Below are 7926 nucleotides of genomic sequence, written 5' to 3' on the forward strand. Positions count from 1 at the left end.
TCTCCCGTCTGACCTGATCTTCTCCATCAGCACATCCTGGTCCCCTGTCCAAGCAGGAGTCCAGGTTCCTGCTCAGTAATCTGCAGCCGGCATCCCTCTGCCCAGACATGCCCCTGAAGCCTTGGCACCCAGCAGCTGAGACATCTTGTCACCCTCAAGGCCACATTGCCAGCAAGTGCAAAGGATCCTGGGAGCACATTTGGGAACTAGAGGCGTCTCTTGCAGTATCTCAGCAACAGCAAAGATGCCCGTGTGGGGGAGGACAACTTGGCTGATAGGGCCCAGGATGGGCTGGGAGGAGGGAGAACGGGAATGGAACAAGAAGAGAACTGCTAGAGATGCCTGAGGGCACTAATAAAGTTTTGGCTTCACCTAGGACACTAATGGACCTGGGGAGGAAAAGGGAAACAGAGAGGGGGTGTATGGGCCCTTCAGATCTTGCTGAAAGCAGCGTGTTCCTGGGCTTCTGTTTGCAAAGCTGAACCCAAAGATGGGGCTAGCTGGTCTGGTCCCTCTGGCTTCCTCATGCCCTCAGCCATTGTTTCTCTCCGTTGTTGCACTGGGTCTGCAGAAACCCCTGCATGGCAGATGCTGCATGGAGACATGGTGCATTGTAACCGCTGTGCTCCTACCTTGCTTCTGTTTCAGCCACTCACCTTGGAACTTCCTGCGTCAGCAGCAAATGCTCCTGTGTAGTGGTACCGCAGGCAAGGTGACCTGGTGTAGTTCGCCAGGCAGCTGCCATGGGTGCTGCCTGCTGTTCCCCCCATTAAAATTAACCAATGCATGCAGATAGTTTGTAGTAAATCCAGGCCACCTAGGACCTCACTTTGCTATCCACTGTGGGCACTTGGACCTTTGTGGCAGCAGCAGGGACAGAATTCAAAACCACCTGCTCCAAAAGCACAGTCCTCCAAAACTTGAGCTAAAGGAGAATCTCCATCAGCTGCTAATGGTAGAGGGCCTATGACACACAGTTGAATAGTTGTGATTTTATCCTGTAGGCATTAGAAATGCACAGACACACTGGGCAGTTCATTACAGTCTGCTTACTCCCAGTGATTGTATTGGTGGATTCTTTCTTTCTTTGAAAGTGTAATATTTTATTGCGATTGTCTGATGTGTTAGTTATGATGTGCAATATAACACAAGCCCGTTCTTGACATTATACATGTGAGAGAAGGGACAAAACTGGAAGCTGGAGTCCAGATCCCTTCATATTTCAAGAGGATATGGATTAGAACCCCCAGATCTGAACTCAACTCTGTGACTTGGTTCCAGGTCAGGTCCAGGCCCAGAAAAGCCAGTTTTCTGGTTCTGCTTTGGATGCAGCTGATCATAAAAAATCTCCACAATTTGGGGGGCTGAAATCTCATGAGACCAGCTCATGAAATTCCATTGCTGTCAAATTCAAACCCAAACCACCCCCCAGGCTTGATTCAGCCACAGACCAGGCCTTGTGCACCTGCCTCACTGAATCCAGTTCTGAACACTGCTTTCTTGGCCCATCCATAGCACGTCCTTTCCACCTATGGTACCTGCTCAATACATGCTGACCTGGACTGTCTGTGTGGAATAGGTGTGTGCCCATATTGTAAATCAGAGTGAAAATATTGCAAATATGGGCAGCTTTAATTCTATTTAACCCCTTCCTCCCTGGATTTTGCCGCTGAGCAGGAACACAGGGTGTGACTGATTGAAATAGACAGATGACACAACAAAATCAGTATTACATATTTTTTAATCAGCTGGTGCTGAGATGTCCGATCTAAATAAACTTGCTGGCCCTTAGATGAAAAATAGAACAGAGGTCCTGCTCACTCATGGTCCTTAAACATCCTGTGATGAGTTCATAAGTGCATGGGTGCTAGCCCCATTTTCCTGACTAAATTGCATCTCAAATACTTACATTCAGCCTCCCTCGCTTTGCAGCAGTAGTTTTACTTGGCTGCGGTATCCTTAGTCACTTCCGGTCCTAAAATGTTGTGCAGTGTTACTGGGCGCTGTTATACCGCTACCACATTCCCCTCCAGAGGTGGCTCTACACAGGTGTGCAAAGGAAGGGTAGAGAACCCGCAGTCACCCCTCAAGAAGAGGCCAACCACAGCTAGGATGGGGAGTGTAGACACTGCCTTAGGCTAGTGACATCCCAAAGGAGGTCAGGGGCACTCGTTTGAGGCCCTCTGACCCTTTAAGCTCCCCGTCCCCAGAAGAGCTAAACTATCTCAGGGTTGTTGGAGCACCCACTGCACCCGTTCAAAGGTTGCCACAGCTCCAACTGTAGCGTGCGCCCCTCTAGAGCCCTCAAGAGGAATTCTGAGGGAGTACATGCTGCTCCATCCATCCCAGGAGCCCTTGCTTCAGTACAGCCTCCCGGTTCCCTCACTTCACCCCATCTCCCCAGTCCAGCCAGCGTGGCTTAGGGCTTGTCGTTAGCTCGAGTGATCTACACTCTAGTTAACTCCTCTCAGGTCAGTCTAGCTCGTGTGAGAGCAGTGACAGTCCAAAAGAACAGTCGAGCATCACCGAGTAATGGCATTAGCAGCACATGCTAGCTGGAGCATCGGCAGTCCTGGAGCTTCAACCCCTCGACAGGCTGGTTAGATTGAGTTTAGTACACCACCTACCTCGAGCTGGTGATTACTGTGTGGGAATGGGAGGTGGGTTCAGGGCTACCCTGGAGTTATACCAGGAACTAACACTGCAGCTGTTGGACGCTTTAGAAGTGCAGAGTAATATAACCCTCATGAATTAATTAATGTGATTACTATCACTTCCCCAGTTGCCCAGGAGCTTTTCCCATGAGTCACTGGTGCCAGCATAGGGAAACTAGGAGCAGCAACTTTCCCCTCTACTCCACAGACCCTGATCTAGCTAAAGAAGAGAGCAGAGAAAAATCACATCTAGTGGTTAGAGCTCATGACTTGGAGTCAGGCTGCTTGGGTTCATTCTCAGCTCTGCTGCTGACTCACTGCATGACCTTAGGCAGGTCCCTTCCGCTCTTTGTGCTTCTGTGAACTCATCTAAAATAGGGATAATGACACTGGATGTGAGGATGGACAGGAACTGTGAGGATTAACTTGTTAATGTTTGCAAAGCGCGTTGAGACCCTCAGATGGAAACGGGCTAGTGGAGGGCAAGTTGCTCCTGATAAAAAGGAAATGTGGATGCACTGCTGGAGTGTTGCTTATGTGCAGCTCCTGGGGCGAATCCAGTGATTCCCCCCCTCCCATGAGTGACTGTGGTATGGAATTATTGTCAGGGGTGTCTGGGGTCACTGAAAGGCTCGAACGTCCTGGCATAAACTGGAGCATGTTCAAAGTCCTCCTCCAGCACCCGGAGTTCCAGAAGGAGAAAGGACCATGCCAGAATTGGCAGGAATGAAAAGAACAGACGTTAACATTAGCAGCACGCCTGACCTCCGCTAAAGATGCTTTCAAGCACTTTCAAAAGCCTGAGTCTTCTGGGAGCTCAGGACCTGCACTGCACAGACCCTGATGAACAGGCCTGACGTCAGCAGGTGCCTTGCGTGCCGCTAGCATTCGCCTCCGTGCTGCTGACTAATGCAGCTTCCTTGCCCACACTGTGACGCAGAACAGTGCTCAGCAGCGAAGTGATCGTCTCTTCCCACCCAGGCCACGTTCCTGCTGTCACTAGGCTTAAGAGCCCGCTCAATGCCCAGCACTAGCATGACAGCCTTTGCATTGGGCAGAAGAGTGGAGAACATTGGCCACAAACTTGGCAGGAACCAGCGTGAGTTGTGAGCACTGCATGTTCCCTGGGGCAACATATGCAGTGAAGATCAGCTGGATTCAATGCTTGTCCTTATTCCAAATAAAGCCCAGAGCACTTCCAGTTTAGGAGGTGACTGCTCAGGTTGCAGGAATCTTGTGAGCACATGAAAACCACAGTGTCCAGATATTTTTAAACAGAGCTGGAGCCAAAGCGAAATGCCAGAGCCCAACAGCCCTGAACTCAGGGGAAGTTTGAACTTCATGGGCCCGTCTCTAATAATGCAAGAATAATAAATTAATAATGCCTGGGAGGTATTTCGCTCTCTTGACCGGCACTCTAGACACCTGACGAGGAAAAAGGCATCACGTTTCCAAGCAGTGCTTTGAATGACACACAGATCAAACCCCAGCCAGCGACATGACAGGAGCCGGAGTGAAGCACGACGCTGCCATGGCAGAGGCTTCAGCAAATCCACACAAAGTCTTTGTGCTCTTTTGAAAAGGAACCAGCGGCCTGGCACTAGCAGCACATTGTTATCTGATTTCTCTCTCTCTCCTTCGAGCAGCCTGGCTGGTGCATCTCAGACAATCCCGTATCAGTCACAGCTACTGCTATGCAGGGGGCTTTGGTGTTCCACAGAGGTCAGCCTCATTCTTCTCAGACCCTTGCCAGCCAGCTGTCCCGGGATGGGCTTTGGGTATGAAGTGCGCTGCACCCCCTCACTTCCCTCCTTTCCCCGAACCCTGGAGCAGAACAAAGTATCCCCCACCCCTACACTCCTGGCTGGTGAGTCATCAGCATCAGCATTCAGAGAGCCAATGAGTCACTCAAGGCAGCAGGAAAACAGCGCGAATGAGCCGAGCTGCCTGGCAGGTCTGCTCCGCGGAAAGCGCAGTGCGTCTCCAGCGTGCATAATTGCACGCCACCACCATGCAGCGCACGACACCAAACCAAAGCAACAATGCCCGCAAGCTCCTCTCTCTTGTGAAAGCAGGAACTGTGTTTGCATGGGACTTGTTTTTAGCCACCATCGCCCTGTCTACACTGGGGCTCCCATCCTGGCTTAAGAGCCTGATCCAAAGGAATGACACCCCCCCCCCCACACACACACACACACTTCAGAGGGCTGTGGTTCAAGCCCACAGCTTGCATATTCCCGTCGCTGCCACATAGCAGCAGTTTTCTGGGTTAAGCTTTTCTTGCCATTTATTGAGCATCTCCAGGTCCCTGAAGTTCTTGGAGCCCCTCTCTGGGCTGGAAATGCAGCAGTTTGCAGGGTGCATCTGCGGCTTTTGACCAAGTTTTGCTTTGTATGGGTTTCTGCCTTTTCTTTGCTTTGATCCCTGCCTTTGTCATTGCCGTGAGCTCAGAGACCCTCAGCAAACACCCAGTTGTTACCGTTTGACATTGTTCAGATAGCACCAGATGGGCACACTGCACCTACCAAGCGTCTGAACTGCACCCATGGGTCTTACAATCCACAGCAGGCCCAATCCTGCAAACTCTGGCTACTAGGCATAGCATTTACTGCCAGGCTATTGACTCCAAAGCAACTGGGGTGGGCCGGCTGGTAAGCAATATTCCTGGTAGTGTTTGCACAATCAGGGCCTAAATTAGATCTACGATAAAACAAATGGCAAATGTTTAAACCCTGATTTCGGAAAGCATTTAAGCACATGCTTAAAGGTAAGCATGTGTTTAAGTCCCCCTGAATTGCTATTGTTGCCTGGCATTTTCAAGGGAGAGTTCTTCCTTCTGGAATTCACCTCTCCTCTCCTTCATCCAATATGATCTGAGATCGTCGACTGCCAGGGCACAGGGTTTACCCATAGGAGGCAGCAGGGTCCAGTCAGGAGATCTGGGATCTGTTCCTGGTTCTGCAGTTGACTGGCTATGTAACCCAGGCAAGTCGCTGAAGACCAATATTTTCAAAAGTGGCCTCTGATTTTGGGTGACTCGGTTTCTGCGTGCCCTGAACCAGACCACTGTGGGCTAGGGTTTCAAGCCTTGAGCACCCCCCAACTCCAGATGAAGTCAATGGGAGTCATAGGAGCTCGGCACCCCTCAACGGTGTCTCAAAATGACAGGTTTCAGAGTGGTAAGTAGCCGTGTTAGTCTGTATTAGCATCCAAAAATCAGAGGCCATTCTTGCAAATGTTGGCCATAACCTCTGTGCCTTGGCTCCCCCATCTTTAATGCGGGGATGACCTTTGCGAAGCACTTTGAGATCTATGCACGAAGAGCACCAGGCTGAGTGGATGACAGTGAGGTGGACTTTTGCTTCAAGCAGAGTGGGGTCGGGTGTTCGGCATTAGCCTAGTGATTTTCGTGGTGTTTTCTTTTACATACAGGGGCTGAGAGACCACGAGATGGTCCCTTCTTTTTAAAAAAAATCTCAAAATATAAATAAAAGGCTAGGGTGGGTTTCGATAGATAAGGGGTCGTGTGAGGCAGTGGGGTTAAAATATTAGTAATTAGGAAGGGAGATTTGCCCTTGTGGGGGACGGACTGTTATTCCCGCAGAGCAGGTTATTTGAGTTGATTGTTTCCTTTTGGTTACTCAGGGATTGTGCTGTGTTTTCATATGGGTGGATTACTTGTCTCTTTGGTGGCTTGTTGTTTCCAGGCCTGTTGAGAGAAGCCTGTTTGAAGGCAGGGTTAAAGCAGAGAGGGGTGTGCACACAGCAAAGCATGACTCAAGGATGTGATCGCTGCAGACCGGGCTTTGGCATATTGCAGTGGCACGTCCACCATAAAAGGGCTTTGGAAGTCCCCCTCTAAAGGGAAGGGGAGGGAGCTTGTAAGAATATGTGTAAAGAGAGACACATATTTATTTTTTGCCCTTCTATAGCAACTCAAAGCACGTTATAAATGTTAATTATTTATATTATTGTAGTATCTAGGAGCCCGAGACAGGGAAATACTATTTCCATTTTAGATGCAGGTGAATTGAAGCAAAGAGATTTGAGATGATTTCCACAGTATCATGGAGGGAGTTAATGACAGAGCCAGGAACAGAACCAAAGTCTTGATGACAAGCCTCTGCTCTAATCACTAGACAACGCTCCCTCTCTACATTGTAACAGGCTGATGCTTTTAGTTTGTATTTTGGTGTGAACAAAGCTTTACGGGGCCCTCTGCAGAGCCATGCTAGTCAGTCAGCCCAGACAGTCCCACAATGCACAGCACCATGCCCTCAAGGGAAGCACATGGAGATGGCCTGCTTCCCGCCCAGCAGCACAGGGCCGGTCAACAAGAATGGGGTGGGGGATTCCTTGTCTTGCCCCAGGATTCCAAACACCCTGCCCTTTGGACTACTCGTGTGGATGCAGAAATCCTTTAACTTAATATGGTTAGAGTTTAAATTCTCCAAGTAAACCATTTTCAAAATGCTTTAATTTGGTGCCAGTGTGCCCAGGGCATAACAGTCCAGCTTACCTTCCCTGACAGTGGATTGGGGCACTGCCGGCTCCCTTCCTTTGTCAAGACACTGCCACTTTGCTCCAGCCTCCGCTTGGTTTGCTATATGCAATGCCACCATCCACTTCTCCTCTCTACTCTCCCACCCCATTTCTGAGCCCCCAGATGTCAGCACATGCAGAAGTACAAGGACGTTGCTATCAGCGGTAGGAACGGGTATCTTGGCAACAGTATCAGCAAAGACAATTTGAAAGTAGAGGGGGATCTGAGTGTCTCTGCTCTGCTGCTGCGATGGATGAAGAACTGTAAAAAACACCAGCCCCACTTCCATGTCTGGATCTTGTTTGATCTACAGGTGGAGAATAATAATTACTGGAGGTCAAGGCTGCCACCTACTGGCCAACACAGCTCAGTGTGGGCTACCACTTATTTCTTCATCCCAGTGCTTTGCTTTTCTGCAGCTTCTCCCACCTCAAGATCTCAAAGCCTGTTATAACTCTTAATTAATTAAACTTCCCCGTAAGGTGGTCAGTATCATTATCCCCATTTCCGGGATAGGTAAACTGAGGCATAGAGCAGGGTTGCGCAAGCCCACGCAAGAGATTAGAGTCAGAGTCAGGTATAGAACCCAGGAGTCCTGACTCACTCCCCTGCAATAACCACTAGGCCAAACTCCCTTTTGCAAGCGTGGTCTGTACATCCAATAATTTCAATGTTCAGATACTAACTATAGGGGCGTCCCAGCCCAGGCCCTGTGAAGCCTGGTACTTG

The sequence above is a fragment of the Terrapene carolina genome, unplaced genomic scaffold (assembly GCF_002925995.2).
Source record: "Terrapene carolina triunguis isolate 2854851 unplaced genomic scaffold, T_m_triunguis-2.0 Scaffold236, whole genome shotgun sequence".
NCBI lineage: Eukaryota > Metazoa > Chordata > Testudines > Emydidae > Terrapene > Terrapene triunguis.